At 42.2% G+C, this 15,801-nt stretch overlaps 1 protein-coding gene across 2 annotated transcripts in view; it reads right to left on the bottom strand.

Annotated features, from left to right (window-relative positions):
• OSBPL10 (oxysterol binding protein like 10) overlaps positions 1–15,801 on the bottom strand; it is a gene marked incomplete at its 5' end in the record, with an annotated part of 290,987 nt that overhangs the window by 129,358 nt on the left and 145,828 nt on the right. The window lies entirely within an intron of this gene.

The following is a 15,801-nucleotide window of genomic DNA, read 5'->3' as shown; positions in this document are numbered from 1 at the left end:
TGGTTTATCTGTACAGAAGAGCACTCTGTTGATGTCAAACAGAGAAAGAATTCTTATGTGATCGACAACGAGCCATTTCCAAGAGAAAGAAGCAAAGTTCATAACAGAATATAACAAGTACATACCAATGTGTATAATACACTACAGTTGGCGTTTTTTAAAACAAGACTTTTTTTTTTAAATAAGAATATTTTATACATATACATACAGGTACATATAACATACATGCCGACACATGTATAGAGCACACAAGAGGCTAATGGCGGTGGCTGCCTTTGGTCAGGGCCGCAGGCTGGGAAAGGGGAGGCAGGAAGCCCTTTGTTGGACCCTCCTGCACTGTTGGTGGGAATGTAATGGGTGCAGCAACTGTGGAAAACAGCATGAAGGTTCCTCAGAAAACTGACAGTAGAGTTGCCATATGACCCAGCAATCCCACTCCTGGGCATATATCTGGGCAAAACTCTAATCGAAAACTCTATCTTTTCAAAAAGATACACACACCCCTATATTCCTAGCAGCACTATTCACAATAGCCAAGACATGGAAACAACGTAAATGTCCATCGACAGATGAATGGATAAAGAAGATGTGGTACAATGGAATGCTATGCAGCCATAAAAAAAGAATGAAATGATGCCATTTGCAGCAACATGGACGGACCTAGAGATGATCATACTAAGTGAAGTAAGTCAGAAAGAGAAAGACAAATACCATATGATATCACTTATATGTGGAATCTAAAATATGGCACAAATGAACCTATCTATGAAACAGAAACAGACTCACAGATGTAGAGAACAAACTTGTGATTGCCAAGGGGGAGGGAGTTGGGGGAGGGATGGAGTGGGAGGCTGGGGTTAGCAGATGTAAGCTTTTAGTATACAGAATGGATAAACAACAAGGTCCTCCTGTATAGCACAGGGAACTATATTCAATACGCTGTGATAAACCATAATGGAAAAGAATATCAAAAAGAATGTATATATATATATATATATGTATAACTGAATCACTTTGCTGTACAGCAGAAATTAACACAACTTTGTAAATCAACTATACTTTAAGAAAAAAGAAAGAAAGAAAGCCCTTTGTCAACAGATAGCCAACACCCATCTCCGCAGACACACAGGTCCCTTCTGATCTCCTGTGTGCTTACTAGCAATTCAAAACTCTAATCTGTTTAACAAAATAGAGTTAACACGGAAGTTACCTCTGAACAAAAGTAAAAAACTGCCAATCTCAAGTGGCAAGATTATTATAACCAATGCAACTCAATACCTGGCTCACCTCCCCCTTGGCAGGGCTGGAGAGCACCTTCCCTGGTATCTAGATTCTGGTTCTTGAATTATATCTATCAGCTCCTTCCAAGCACAAAGTTTAATATGACTGTCACAGCTCCCAACTTGGTCCGTAATTCTCTCTAGAATCTCAAATGAAAGGTGCTGTGTAATTATGAAGTATTATTGCTGTGATTTACGTGCCCCAATGTTAGTAAATTCTAAATAACATGCCTTCCTGTGATAATTTCTCTGTCAGTGAGAAATCTTCACCTTACCTTCTCATCTCCTGAGTGTTAAGCTGATAGATGTTTATTCTGAGGTATGTTTGGAACAGTCTATACAACAGGCAAAAAAAATCAAAAAGATTTACCCAATAGCATGTCAGAAGGACAATTATTTTTATGTTGGAGATAAAAATTTGTACTAAAATGATGTAATTTCTATTTTTCTTTCTCCCTAAATATAGGGCAGAAGTTTTTGTTTACTTTCAGGATTCTTATTTCATCCCTTGTGGATAACCTGTGTAAATCACATATGTTTTACATTGGATCTCTCCAATACAAGGAATAAAGAATATATTATATAAGGAATTTCTCTGTCAATAAAAATACAGAAATGTTTCTTCACAGACCTATTTTAAGACTATATTCTTGCACTGGGGAGAGTAATCATCAAAGAATGAAAGTAAATAGGGGGATGAACAACCTTCAGAAAGAAATCCTATCATGTCCTTCTCACTGTGACATCGAGTTCTGATTTATAAACAACCAAAGCATCTCTGAGCTGGCAACTCAGCCTGGTGCCTTCATTTCACAGGTGGGGGCAAAGGTCAGATAACCCACCCAAGGGTCACAGAGCAGCCCACGGGCCCAGAACAGAGACCCACGCCCTCACAAGGCTGTCCACCAGCCCCACAGCCTATACCACTTATCACCTACACAGGCAGTTTTTTTCTCTATGAAATGACACATGGGACAAAGTGTTAATATACCTCAAAGCTACAAAAATTCAAACTTCCTGTCGTTGCCTTTAGCACCAACTGTAAGCTGGGAATGACACGTAAAAGAAGGTATCTGAGCCAAGCTGTCTAGGTGCTGTGAGCGCTATACCTGCCCCGTTGCTAGTAGAAACGCAGGCACAATTCCAAGGCTGTGGGCGGTGCCAAGGAGCATGCGCAGATGACTCTGTGTGCCTGGTTGCGGGAGGGCTCCAGGATGAGGCTTCCGTGGGCTCCAATTCTGGCACAGCTGCTTCTCTGAAGGAGCTGAGCACACGGCTGGGCCCTCGAGGCCTCGTGTCCTCATCTGTACAGTGGGAATGAAACCCATCTGACAGTGCCAGGATGCAGAAGACACACGTTAGCATCTGATAGGCATGAGCTCCCTGTAGTAGGGATGCGTGTACGTACTGAACCCCACTATCCGCATGAAGAATCAGGACAAAGGAGGAACGCCCTGAGCACACATGCTGGGCCTTGCCACTGTCCAAGGCTGCAATAAGCCAGAGCCAGAATCTCCAACAGAGCCTGGTCCCATCAGCCATCCTACCCTCAAAGCCTCCCCTCACCTCATGGCACAGGCAAGAACCCCAGGGGCAAGGCGACTTTTGCCCAGGGCCCGACAAACTCCACCTGGCCCAGACCTATCCCAGCCAGCCCATCCGTGAGGTCAAGAGAACTGTGGTTCCAAGCCAGGCCTGCCGTGTTGAAAGACAAACCCAAGAGCTTAAAGCCCATAGGGACAACTCTTTGTACTAAATCACTATCACACAGTGACAAATCGAAGAATAGTCTTCAAGTGCTGTGACATAAAAGAGCTTAACTTCACGGGGGTCTTCTGTACTGAGTTCAACAGTGCTCCTCAAAATCCAAGTCCACTGGAACCTCAGAATGTGACCTTATTTAGAGATAGGGTCTTTGCAACTGTAATTAGTTAAGATGAGGTCATGCTAGACTAGGGTGGACCATAAATCCAATAACTAGTAGCCTTATAAGAGGGGGGAAAGAGGCAGAGACGTGCGGAGAAGGCCACAGGATGATGGAGCCAGAAAGTGGAAGGATGCACCTACAAGCCAAAGATTGCTGGCAGCCACCAAAGCCGGGAGACAGGCACGGAATTACAGGCTCCCTCGGAGACTCCAGAAGGAGCCAACCTTGCAGACACCATGATTTCAGACTTCCAGTCTCCAGTTTGTGAGACAATAAATGTATGTGTTTTAAGTCACCCAGTTTGGGGTACTTGGTTGTAGCAGCCCTGGGAAACTAATACAGGATCCAAATTCTAGAAGCAAAGGAGCAAAGGAGCAAGAAACAGATATGTGGCTATTTCGGTTACATAAAACACATAAATGGCTTATTTGGTAGACGAAATATGGTTTTAGCTATTGCTCCCATCAAGGGGGTAGGGTCTCTGTCCCCTCCCCCTAAATCTGTGTTCTGTGAGCCCTAAAATATGAGTGACAAAGTGCCAATTTAAGGCCCAGGTTTCAAGAAACCAGCAACGTTCACTTCCTGTTCCCAGGACACTTGCCCTGAGTCCTGAGCTGCCACCTAAGAAGTTGGAAGCCACCGAGCTGGAGGGCCTGTTTGGACACAAAGACAGGGAGGTGCCCGGCCTGCCCCAGACGGAGGATTCCCCAAAAAGCCCAGACACCCTCAGTGTGAGGCCACATCATACTAATACACCTGCCCACATGGCCGATTCCTGAACAAAAGAGAGGATTGTTGTAGTTTCACGCTGTCAGGTTAGAGGCTGCTTTGTGATACAGCAATAGATAATCAGGGCTGTTTATTGGTTTTTTAATCTATTTCTTTCTATTTCTATATATTTGATTAATGTTCATAAAATATCAAATAAGTTTTAGATGTAATACTTCGTAAATAAATACATATCTAATGGGAGGCATACATTTTTTGACAACGGTGGGTGATCAAGTATGTTTGGAGAAAACTGGACTACAGTCCTATAAGCTTCATAGGCACACATATGCCTTAAGCCTGGTTAGCAGAGACTCCAAGCATCTAGTACATATTTCCAGACATGAACATGCTTTTTCGTACAAAAACAGAACTTCATATAAAATAGTGATACCCATTAATGACACAGTTCTTATTTTAAAAAAAGAAGTCAAGAAATACAGTAATAGAATAAGGTTAATAGGCAATAGGAATTCTGTGGCACCATGTAATATCCTTTGATTTTTCACTGGAAATCAACTGCTTCTCTACTGGTTTCCTTTGTATCCTCTTTAAAGACACTTGTGAATTGTCTTCTATCGCTTTTAGAAAACTTCAGAAGTTTTTTTCTACTCCCTGACTGTGACCTGTTCACAGCCATTTGCAAACTGCTTGCCCTGGCAGAAAAAGGAATCAAAGCCCAATGGGGCTTTGATTTTTCAATCAGGACTGTTTATGCTGCTCAATCTCGAATACAAAAGTATAATAGAGGGCTTCCCTGGTGGCGCAGCGGTTGAGAGTCCGCCTGCCGATGCAGGGGACACGGGTTCGTGCCCTGGCCTGGGAGGATCCCACATGCCACGGAGCGGCTGGGCCCGTGAGCCATGGCCACTGGGCCTGTGCTCCGGAGCCTGTGCTCCGCGGGGGGAGAGGCCACAGCAGTGAGAGGCCCGCCTACTGCAAAAAAAAAAAAAAAAAAAAAGTATAATAGAAGCAAAAGATGCTACACCTTAAAAATGAACTAGAGAAAACTCGGATCAAAGCAATGGAAAATGATCATGGTCCCAGCAGGGAGGCAAAGAGGTGGCTAAGGAAGGTGGGTAGTTAAGGGAATACTGTAATTCACCTGCAAGTCTGTTGTGCCCAAGCATCCAGTGTGGGTGGGAGAGAGGAATTAGTGCCTCTGCTGAAAACAGAACAAGATGACTGGGTTTTAAATGAGGAAGGATCCCTGTCTTATCCTGAAATGCTACTATGAGCCACTAGGAACAAAACAACATCCTGCAAAAATCACCAAGAATCAGATCATAAGACACAAGTTCCAAGGGTGGCTTGAGCACCAAAGGACGAACTTGTCTAACTTCCCTCCTTGCCAATATCCAAAATACGTTATTATCTCTTGGCCCGAGGGCACTGATAGGAAGGTTCCCTGTATTAAATTGCCACCTAGGGTAGAAACATGAATTCGTCTTTTCTGTCACAGACAAGTGACATAAAATAATCTGCCACTTAGCTTCCTTCTGAGTGTAACGCTTCAAAGGTGTCTGAACCATGAATTTTCTGTGAGCCAGAGAGAGGCAAACAGGTTCCCTCACCATATATATCATTTTTCTCAGCAATAGTCTAATAATCCAGGGGTCTGATTTTTTCAGGGGTCCCAGTGACCTGTGGAGCCCAAAGGGTACGGGTCCATGTGGAGGGACAGCCAGCCCACACTGGCCTCACTTTCCAGTGAATTCCTACTTCCATTAACCACTGTAGCACCAAATAATTTTCATGTCAGTTTAACCAACCACCTAGATTATCCAGTCCCTGGACAAGAGCCAGGGCTGCATACATCATTCCAAGCCCACATCAGAGGCCAGCGCTGGACCCAAGCCTGGTTTGACTGAAGACATTCAAGCCCTGTGAGCTTTCCAGAAACAAGACCTCAGGGCAGACACATACAGGAAGGCTACAGGGGGAATACAACAGTCTAGGGTGCTTGTGATGGTTAATTTTATGTGTCAACTCGGCTGGGCCATGGTGCCCAGGTATTTGGACAAATATTATTCTGGATGTTTCTATGAGATTGTCTTTGGATGAGCTTAACATTTAAGTTGGTAGACTCTGAGCAGAGAAGATTGCCCTCTGTATTGTGGGTGGGTCTCATCCAATCAGCCAAAAGACTGACCTCCTCCAAGCACGAGGAAACTCTGCTGGTAGACAGCCTTCAGACGTGAACCGTGGCCCTGGCTCTTCCCTGGGTCTCCAGCCTGCCTGGCCACCCTGCAGCCTACCTATTGGACGTGCCAGCCTCCACACTCACACGAACCAATTCCTTAAAATAAACCTTCTCCCTTGCCCCACTCCCAACCCTATTGGTTCTGTTTCCCTGAAGCATGCTGACTAATACAATGGTACCCTCTGGGATCCACCAGTTTGTGACTTAGCTGCTTACACTCTGCTGACAGCAGTTCATTTCTCCAATAACTACTACTTCTCCAGCACTTGGCATCTGTGTGCTTCCCATTCACACTCTAAAGGGGCAGCTAATCTCATTATAGAGTTCCCACTTAAGACCACCTCAAGTCCAAAGGCCGGGCTAGAGGACAAGGCAGCGACAGCTGGTCTGACAGCTTTGCTCAGGATGGTAGAGTCACATGGCACAAAACTCAATAGGCTGGTCATCATTAACCACTCAACCCCCTCCCCTTTTTTTAAATCACTAGTGACAAGGGCAGGGGTTGCCCAGAGAAATCACTATAGTCCCAGGCATGAATCCTAGTATCTCCTGTATAGACTGATGATGCATCAGGAATCCCATCTTTTGCACAACTCCCAGCATAGCTGAGAGGCAGGCCCCACAACTGCACATAAGCCAAGTCCTTGCAATACATCTCTTCACATACATCTTCCGCTGGATATGTTTCTCTGGTGGAACCCTGGCTGATATGCCTCTCTTTGCCTTAACCTCTCTATGCCTCAGTTTCCCATCTGTAAAACAGACAACAATAATAATATCTACCTTGCATGGCTGACTTGAGGATCACACAAGTAAAGTTGAGCACAGTACACGGGCCACAGTAAGACCCCAACAAGTATGAAATATTATTGTTCATGTAACAGTCACTATTGTTATTAATGAATTCATGCCTTTGGGGAAGAAGTTTACACACCAGTAGGGAGATTTTTAAAGATAATTATAACATAAAGACATATTTGTTAAAAATACAGGTAGATATAAAGTGTACCAGGAACTAAGAAAAGAAAGACCTAAGCATGTCTGGGGCAGAGTGGAAGGCGGCCCACTGTAAATACATAATGCAGCTGGGCCCAAGAACCCCATTGTTTCTGTTTTGGGACCATAACTCTCCTAAAAATATGCTACAGGGCAAGAAACCCCTTCCTCACCAAAAGCTTTTAGCCAAATCTGCAGAGGAGTGTTTCCCAATGGCTATGATCCCCTTCATGAGAAATCACTCATTTACTCCAATTTTTTTTGAGAACCTACTACGTGCCAGGTACTGTGCTAAGGGTTGAGAAATAAGGAGGTTTTAAAAAAAAAAAAACCTCTTGATGGACAAAAGGGCTCAGACATTAAACAAATAAACGCCTCATTTCCAAATGTGACAGAATAATGAAAGAAAAACAAGCCTAGCAAGAGAATCAACTGAGGGTAAGAAAGGAATTCTGGGAGAAGTTGGGATAAAAGTGGGAAAAGAGGGATTAGAATTATAACCAGCAAGGCCAGAACCTATCATTCAACCAAGGTGAGGAACAGAAAGCTGTGAGCAACCTCAGCTTTCCAGGAGACCAGGAAGTTAGTCCTTTTGTGGTTAATTCCACCCTCAGCCTCTCCCACCTTCTGCATGCCCCCAGCGGTGCCCTAAGCAGGCAGAGCTTCCTTCCCCCAGGGCAGCAGTTTGAGAGACAGCAAGTTGGAGGTTGACAGGGGAACATGACCTCACTACTTTGCTATTGTTGTTATTCACCTGAAATACTGCTAATGCCAAAATCCAGTGACTCTCAAACTGAGTTCTCAGAGGATCTCCAAGAGGTTCCATGCACCACCAAATGTTTGTTTCAAACTGCATGGATACAGAAACTAAGAGATCACAATGGTGGTCATAAATACTATTCCAAGTCAACTTGGAATCAATCAGTAAATGCCCATTCCACCTTCTAAAGCAAATCTGCACTAATAAGGCACTGTTTTTATATCGTAGGGATCTATAATATTTTTATTTGAAAATAATACTCTACTGCTTTAAAAACATTTGGAGATAACTGCTATTAAGGAACTCCGCATTACAATTTTTGAAAACTGAAGTCTGGGGCTGACATATTTTGAGAGATTGCAAATCGCCACTCCAATGTACTTAAGGGTTACTGGTCATCATTTATCCAAAAAGTACACAGGAGAATTAATTTGGGACATTTTAAAAAATAATCATTCTGTTCACACAAAGGATAAATGCACTTTATACCCTAAATGCGGTTTCCCTGGTGATGGGATGGGCTGTATTCAGTGCTGCCAGTACTGACCACTGCCTTAACACTGATCCGCTAATAAAATTTGTTAGGGTACTGACAACTACTGCTTCCATAGCTAAGGCTGTATACATGAATCAAGGTTTCTAACCAGGCATTCACTACATCTGTGTGTACCAGAATCAAACCAAACCGTCCTGAAGGGAGAATACTGAGTCAGTATCATTTATAAAGATGGCACCTCATTAAAGCATCTCTCCTTATATGTGCATTAAGTAAACATGACAGTGCATTAAATGAAGAAACATACATATAAATTCACATAGCTGGAACCACATAAACACACTCTCCTCCACACATTATACTCTGTGAAAGGTTTATTTAAAACCATATTAAGGGACATGGCCACAATACAGTTTATCTACCCATTATACACCAGGGCAGCACACAGCCCTCTCTTCAAATGGGTATGTGGCCTGGGGACTTCCCTGGTGGTCCAGTGGTTAAGACTCCGTGCTTCCAGTGCAGGGGGTACGGGTTCGATCCCTGGTCGGGGAACTAAGATCCCACATGCCGCATGGCACGGCCAAAAAATAAAAAGGTACGTGATGAGATGTGGCTGGAAGCAGGCTATTTAACAATTTTAAAAAGTTTAAGAGAAGGATAATTGCTATTTGTCAATAAATGATCATTGAACGCTAAATTAAATCTACATTTATGCTTCATCCACACCCATTACAATGCAATAACATGACCTTTTCTGTCATCAAGCTACAGAGTCCAAAGTCTCTCTACTGAATTAAGTGTATTTAAGTCTCAAATGTCACAACTACAAAGAATTATTTGCTCAAAGCCAGAAGAACCCGGGCTCTACAAAGCTTATTGTGTTGCTCAAATATTTATTATGCCCATGCCTGTTACCATATTTGGACTTAGAGAAAAATTTTAGTAGGGACTCTCTTTAGAGAATTTTCTTAACTCTAATCCCAGGAAGAAAACAGTTAAAACCTATTGGAGACCACAAATAGTCCCACACATACACACAGCTCTGTGCACAGACATGTGCTGTCATGTGTGCAGACACTCAGATCTTTTCCTCAGTAGCCACTCCTGGGAAACAGCAATGAAGAATTAGGAAAGGAAGAAACCTCTGACTTTCCTACTTTATGCTCTTCAATTCATGTATGCAGGTGTGTACACACACGCACACAGCACACACATATAAACAGGTATGAGGGGTGTATATTTTCAGAAAGCATCTAGTGAACAGGAATTTTATAAAAATTACACTATACCTGTACCAATTGAACTTGTGTCCATTTAAATAACATTAAATAACATAAAACCTGTTATAAGGCCACTAAAAGTGTAAAAGTTAGAAGACAAGTGAATAGCACACATTTCAATCATCAAACGCTTAAACAGCTAGGGGCTCAAATTGATTTTTTTTTAATATATTAGATTCGGGAGTTCCTTGGTGGTCCAGTGGTAGACTCCATGCTCCCAATGCAGGGGGCCCGGGTTCGATCCCTGGTCAGGGAACTAGATCCCACAAGCTGCAACTAAAGAACCCACAGGCAGCAATGAAGATCCCGCGTGCTGCAACTAAGACCAAGCGCAGCCAAATAAATAAATAAATATATACATTTTTTAAATAAATAAATAAAAATAAAATATATTAGATTGTATTTATAAAACAATTGCAGTACCACTAATGGGAGGCACATATGTAATTTTAAATTTCCTGGTAGGCACACTTAAAAAGATAAACAGGAACAGGTGAAGTTAATTTTAATATACTTAAGTTAACCTAACATACAGAAAAGATGTTCACTTCCACCTGCCATGAGTATTAAGACATTATTCATGACACATTTTATCTTTTTGGGGTACTGTCTTTGAAACCTCACGTGCACTTTCACATGCAGTGTTCATTAAAGTACATTTCACTTCAGGCCCGCACATTTCAAGAGCTCATTAGCCTCATGTAAGTAACAGCTCCCCGGGAAGTGGTGCGCAAAGTGATAGAACATTTCCATGGTGGCAGAAAGTTCTGTTGCACAATGTACCTCCCAACAGAGGGAGGCGGGAAGTGCAGGGTGGGGAGGAGGAGGGGCTGAGGCCAGGCAGCCAGACAGAGAGGCAGAGATGGGCAGACTTCAGAAGGCCTTGTTTGCCACACTGAAGAGTGCAAACTTCACCCTGTGGACAGCGGGGCATAAGGGTGAGACAGTTAAAAAAATCAGTGTTGGGTTTCCCTGGTGGCATGGTGGTTGAGAGTCTGCCTGCCAATGCAGGGGACACGGGTTCGTGCCCCGGTCCGGGAAGATCCCACATGCTGCGGAGCAGCTGGGCCCGTGAGCCATGGCTGCTGAGCATGCACGTCCAGAGCCTGTGCTCCGCAACGGGAGAGGCCACAGCAGTGAGAGGCCCACGTACCGCAAAAAAAAAAAAAAAAAATCAGTGTTAATCAGTAGTTAAAAACACAGATTCATAGGCCAGAATCAATCCATGATGAACATTCTTCCAATATAAGATAAAAAATTAAAAACAAGGGAAATGCATAAAACTAAACTTATTCAATGCAATAAATGGCCCTTTATTCTAAGATTATATGCCTTGGCAGGGGTGCGGGGATTAAATGTGCTTTTAATGACTTGGGGTAACCACAGATTGTCACTGCGCTTTAAAAACATCCGTACCAGGCAAATTTTAAAATCTGCAACACTAAGTTCATCGAAAATTCTATTTCTAAATTTTAAACGCAAGTAAATCCAAAATTCTGGGACCACCTCTTTTAAACACTTTCTGGACTTTATTAATACGGACATATGGGCCAATGTGTGTACAATATTCTCTATTCTGATTTTCTTATTTTATATACACATGTCCAAGTAGAAATGATACTTACAAGACTTTTATCTTGAATTGCTATATAGTAATTGAGCATGTTAAGTGTATTATTGTTTATTCAGTCATTCCCAGAATGCTCTGTGTTGAGTCTTTCACTTTACTAGTATGAATACCTTAACCCAAATTAACTTTCCTCCTCTACCCCCAATTCCATGGATTTCCTCAGAATATAGTTCCCAACAGGGAATTTATGGGTCAATGGCAATGAAGAGCTTTGTTTTGTGTTTAGTTCTTATTATATATCACCAGACTGTAGCAAAAAGAAAATACGCCGCACTGCCAATATTTCTTACCACCGTAACCTGCAATTATTTCTGGTAACCTAATAGATGAAGTAGTCTTGATTTCCATTTCTTGAATTGCTAAGGAGGATACACCTGTTCTTCACGATGATATCACGTCTTGAATTTTCTATATTCATCTCTCCTTGCCACTTCCAGAGATGACTTTGGGTATTGACCTTTGGGATCTCAATTCTTTATATTTTGGATAATAACCATTTAATCGTTTAAACCGTCTCACTATCTTCACCCATGCTGTGGAATTCCATTTAATATTGATTCTGTTGCCTATGGCTGGGCTATTTTTCTTTTGTTCTTCAGCTATTCCAGCACATCTGTCTTGAGGACGATGATTTTCTCCCTTGCTTCAGTGGCCATAAGTTTATCTTCCCTGTACGGCTGGGTTAAAAACCCTATTCCATTTTCTTCTAGTTATTTTATAAATAAATACAGTGGCATTCAAAAGCTGAGGTGCCTTTATACTTTGAGATTAATAGACTTTTAAAGCTGCAGAACTTTCTAGTCAGGATGAAATTTTCTCAGTTCCCAAGGTGGACTGGTCCATATCATAAAAGGACAGATGTCACAGAACAGTCACCCTTCTTCAGTCAGGAGGGAAGCTGGGCATGAAATTTGAGAATCAAAACGTCTGCCTTCTCTTCAAGATGTCCACCACCCTGCAACCCTCAACTGCCAGTGTTTGTATACATCTTGACAAGCTCACTTACAATTAATTTTCAGCAAGCAAGGTCATCACAAACAAAAGTAATCACCTGAAGAAGATACCTGGTTGTTGCCCTGGAGTACAACAACCAAACCAAAACAGCTATGGAGGCATGTCACCTAGTTATTTGTCATGTAATGAAAACTCCCTGGGAAATTTCAATATTTCCCACCATTGATGGAAAATGGAGAGAAAATAATATGATAAAGCAAAAAGTCATTTACAAAGTTTAGATTATACTATAGAATTTTTACATATCTACATATGTAACTTATATATTAAAAAAAGAAGTTAATTCACCTGAAACGAATGCAACATTGTAAGTCAATTATACTTCAATTTTTTAAAAATAATAAAAGTAAAAAAAAATGAGTATTTCTGTCTTTGGAATCTCACAAAATAAAGTTTAAAAAAAAAGAAGTAGGGCTTCCCTGATGGCACGGTGGTCGAGTGTCCACCTGCCAGTGCAGGGGAGACAGATTTGTGCCCCGGTCCGGGAGGATCCCATGTGCCGTGGAACGGCTGGGTCCGTGGGCCATGGCCGCTGGGCCTGAGCGTGTGGAGCCTGTGCTCCGCGGTGGGAGAGGCCACAACAGTGAGAGGCCCGCGTACCGCAAAAAAAAATAAGTAAATTCATTGAAAGGTTAACGGTGGTTATGTGAAGGGAGGTAGGGTCATGGGTTATTCTGATCCTCTTCTGTAGATTTCTTCTGCATTATATACATTATACAATTAAACATTTTTATACAGACATACCCAAAGAACATACTCTTACCCTTTTAAAAACTTGAATTATTAAAAATGGATGTAGAACAGATCTTGGCATTATATGAAATCAAATGCTACTAAAACTTAAGCCAGATCCCCCAACTTTTATTTGGGCCACTGCTCACTAAACACAAGCACCCCCCTCCTCCTTTTGTTTTCATATGTACTAGGCCTCCTATCAACACTTAGAATAGTAAGTCTATCAGAGATTCGTTAGAATTAAAAGAATTCTCAAAATACCATGAACTTACTCTTCTCTCTTTTTTTTTTTAAGGTTAAAGTCTCTAAAGTACTTGCAAAAAATATATGCAATGAGGTTTACATAATAGCAACATGATGGTATTGTGGTTTTCCTGTTTTTTTTTTTAAGTCCTTAGCTGTTGGATAAATATTGAAACGTTTACTGGCAATGATAAAATATTTAAGATTTCCTTAAAATACCCAACTCACCCCAAAGAAAGGGATGGGGGAAAATAGATGAAAAAGAACAACAGAGGGCTTCCCTGGTGGCACAGTGGTTGAGAGTCTGCCTGCCAATGCATGGGACACGGGTTCGAGCTCTGGTCTGGGAGGATCCCACATGCCGCGGAGCAACTAGGCCCGTGAGCCACAGTTACTGAGCCTGCGCGTCTGGAGCCTGTGCTCCGCAACGAGAGAGGCCAGGATAGTGAGAGGCCCGCGCACCGCGATGAAGAGTGGCCCCCGCTTGCCACAGCTAGAGAAAGCCCTCGCACAGAAACGAAGACCCAACACAGCCATAAATAAATAAATAAATAAATAAATAAATAAATAAACAGTACAACAGAGGGTTGGAATTACTTAAGTTGGGTGATGGGGACCATTATTCTATTCTGCTTTGTGTACATTCAAAGTGTTTCCATAATATAGCTTTTTGAAAAGGTACCATGACAAGTGAAAAGCCATATACACATGAGCACCACAATCACTGCTCGTATATCATCCAAGGTAGCGAAATTAAGCTCATAGCCAAACAGTTTTTGGGTTTTTTTTTTCACATCAGGGTGACTATCTCAAAGGGAGCATCCGACTCTGTACCTTTTCTTTATTAGGCAATAAAGAGTATATGCATGTGTAAATCTATCTAAAAATGTCTTTCATATGCATCTACAGATCTGAGTCAGAAGATTTCAGATTTTCTGTCCTGGGCCAGAATTAGAACAAGATAGCTAGCTGACACAGCACTACTTGGCTTGCGACATTTAAAAAATAAAACAAGCAGGGTTCCCTGGTGGCTCAGTGGTTGAGAGTCTGCCTGCCGATGCAGGGGACACGGGTTCGTGCCCTGGTCTGGGAAGATCCCACATGCTTCAGAGCGGCTAGGCCCGTGAGCCATGGCCGCTGAGCCTGCGCGTCCGGAGCCTGTGCTCCGCAACGGGAGAGGCCACAACAGTGAGAGGCTTGTGTACCGCAAAAAATAAATAAATAAATAAATAAATAAATAAATAATAATAAAACAAGATGCATGCTGATTCAAGCCATAGCAAGACCCTATTCTGGGAGCCCCATTCTCCTGCTTGACACGGAGTAAGGACTCTGCTACTTCTTTAAGAGGACAAGCTGGTGCCTACACAAGTCAGCTGCAGGGCAAAAAGCTCAGCACTCAACACAAGTTAGAAAACTAAGATGAAGATCATTTACTTTATACAATCTTTTTTTTAATTTAAATTAAATTAAAAATTTTTATTAATTTTTATTGGAGTATAGTTGCTTTACAATGTTGTGTTAGTTTCTGCTGTACAGCAAAGTGAATCAGCTATACGTATACATATATCCCCTCCTTTTGGATTTCCTTCCCATTTAGGTCACCACAGAGCATTGAGTAGAGTTCCCTGTGCTATGCAGTAGGTCCTTATTAGATATCTATTTTATACATAGTAGTGTATGTATGTCAATCCCAATCTCCCAATTCATCCCACCCCTCCTTCCCGCCTTGGTATCCATACATTTGTTCTCTACATCTGTGTCTCTATTTCTGCTTTGCAAATAAGTTCATCTGTACCATTTTTCTAGATTCCACATATAAGCGATATTATACAGTCTGTTCTTGGCAACAGTCGCAAAGGATGATACAAATACTAAGCACCTGGGAGCCCCAAACTGATGACTTCCCAGTGAATCAAAAGTAAAAACAAAACATAACCGCTAAGGCATACCCAGTGAAAGGGCTTTCATGTACACTATTATATGTGATCCTCAAATCTCCCCTGAGAGGCTGGTAGGGCCTGTGTTATTTCCATTTCATGGATGCAGAAACTTGGGTTCCAAGCTTTAAGGCAACAGAGTCGTCTGCTTCCAAGGACAGTGCTCTTTTCACTGCCCCACACCTCCTTGGAGTATATATGTGATGGTGAGAGCAGGTAAGCCTTTCATAAAGTGAAGCAGAAAAGGGGAAACCAGCTTTAGGTCCACCACTTCCTGAGTTTCAAAATGCCCTCAATTATTTCCTAATTACCCTCTTTTTGTTCTTTCTCTTCTCTGCTATGAGCATGGAGGCCTTAACGAATGGCCCTTCCATCTCCTTCCGTGTTACTATGGGCTGGTGTCCTTTGCTTTCTGAGCTCTGGCAGAGGTCTCCTAAAACTCACTTAACCCAAGAAACAGAAATAATTTTTTTTAATCTTTTTTTTTTCATGCGGGATCTTATTTCCCTGACCAGGGATCAACCCA

This window comes from Hyperoodon ampullatus, assembly GCF_949752795.1.
Source record: "Hyperoodon ampullatus genome assembly, chromosome: 10".
In the NCBI taxonomy this organism is placed as follows: domain Eukaryota; kingdom Metazoa; phylum Chordata; class Mammalia; order Artiodactyla; family Ziphiidae; genus Hyperoodon; species Hyperoodon ampullatus.
Note: the sequence above shows the minus strand (reverse complement) of the source record. Positions and strands in the feature narration are given on the sequence as shown.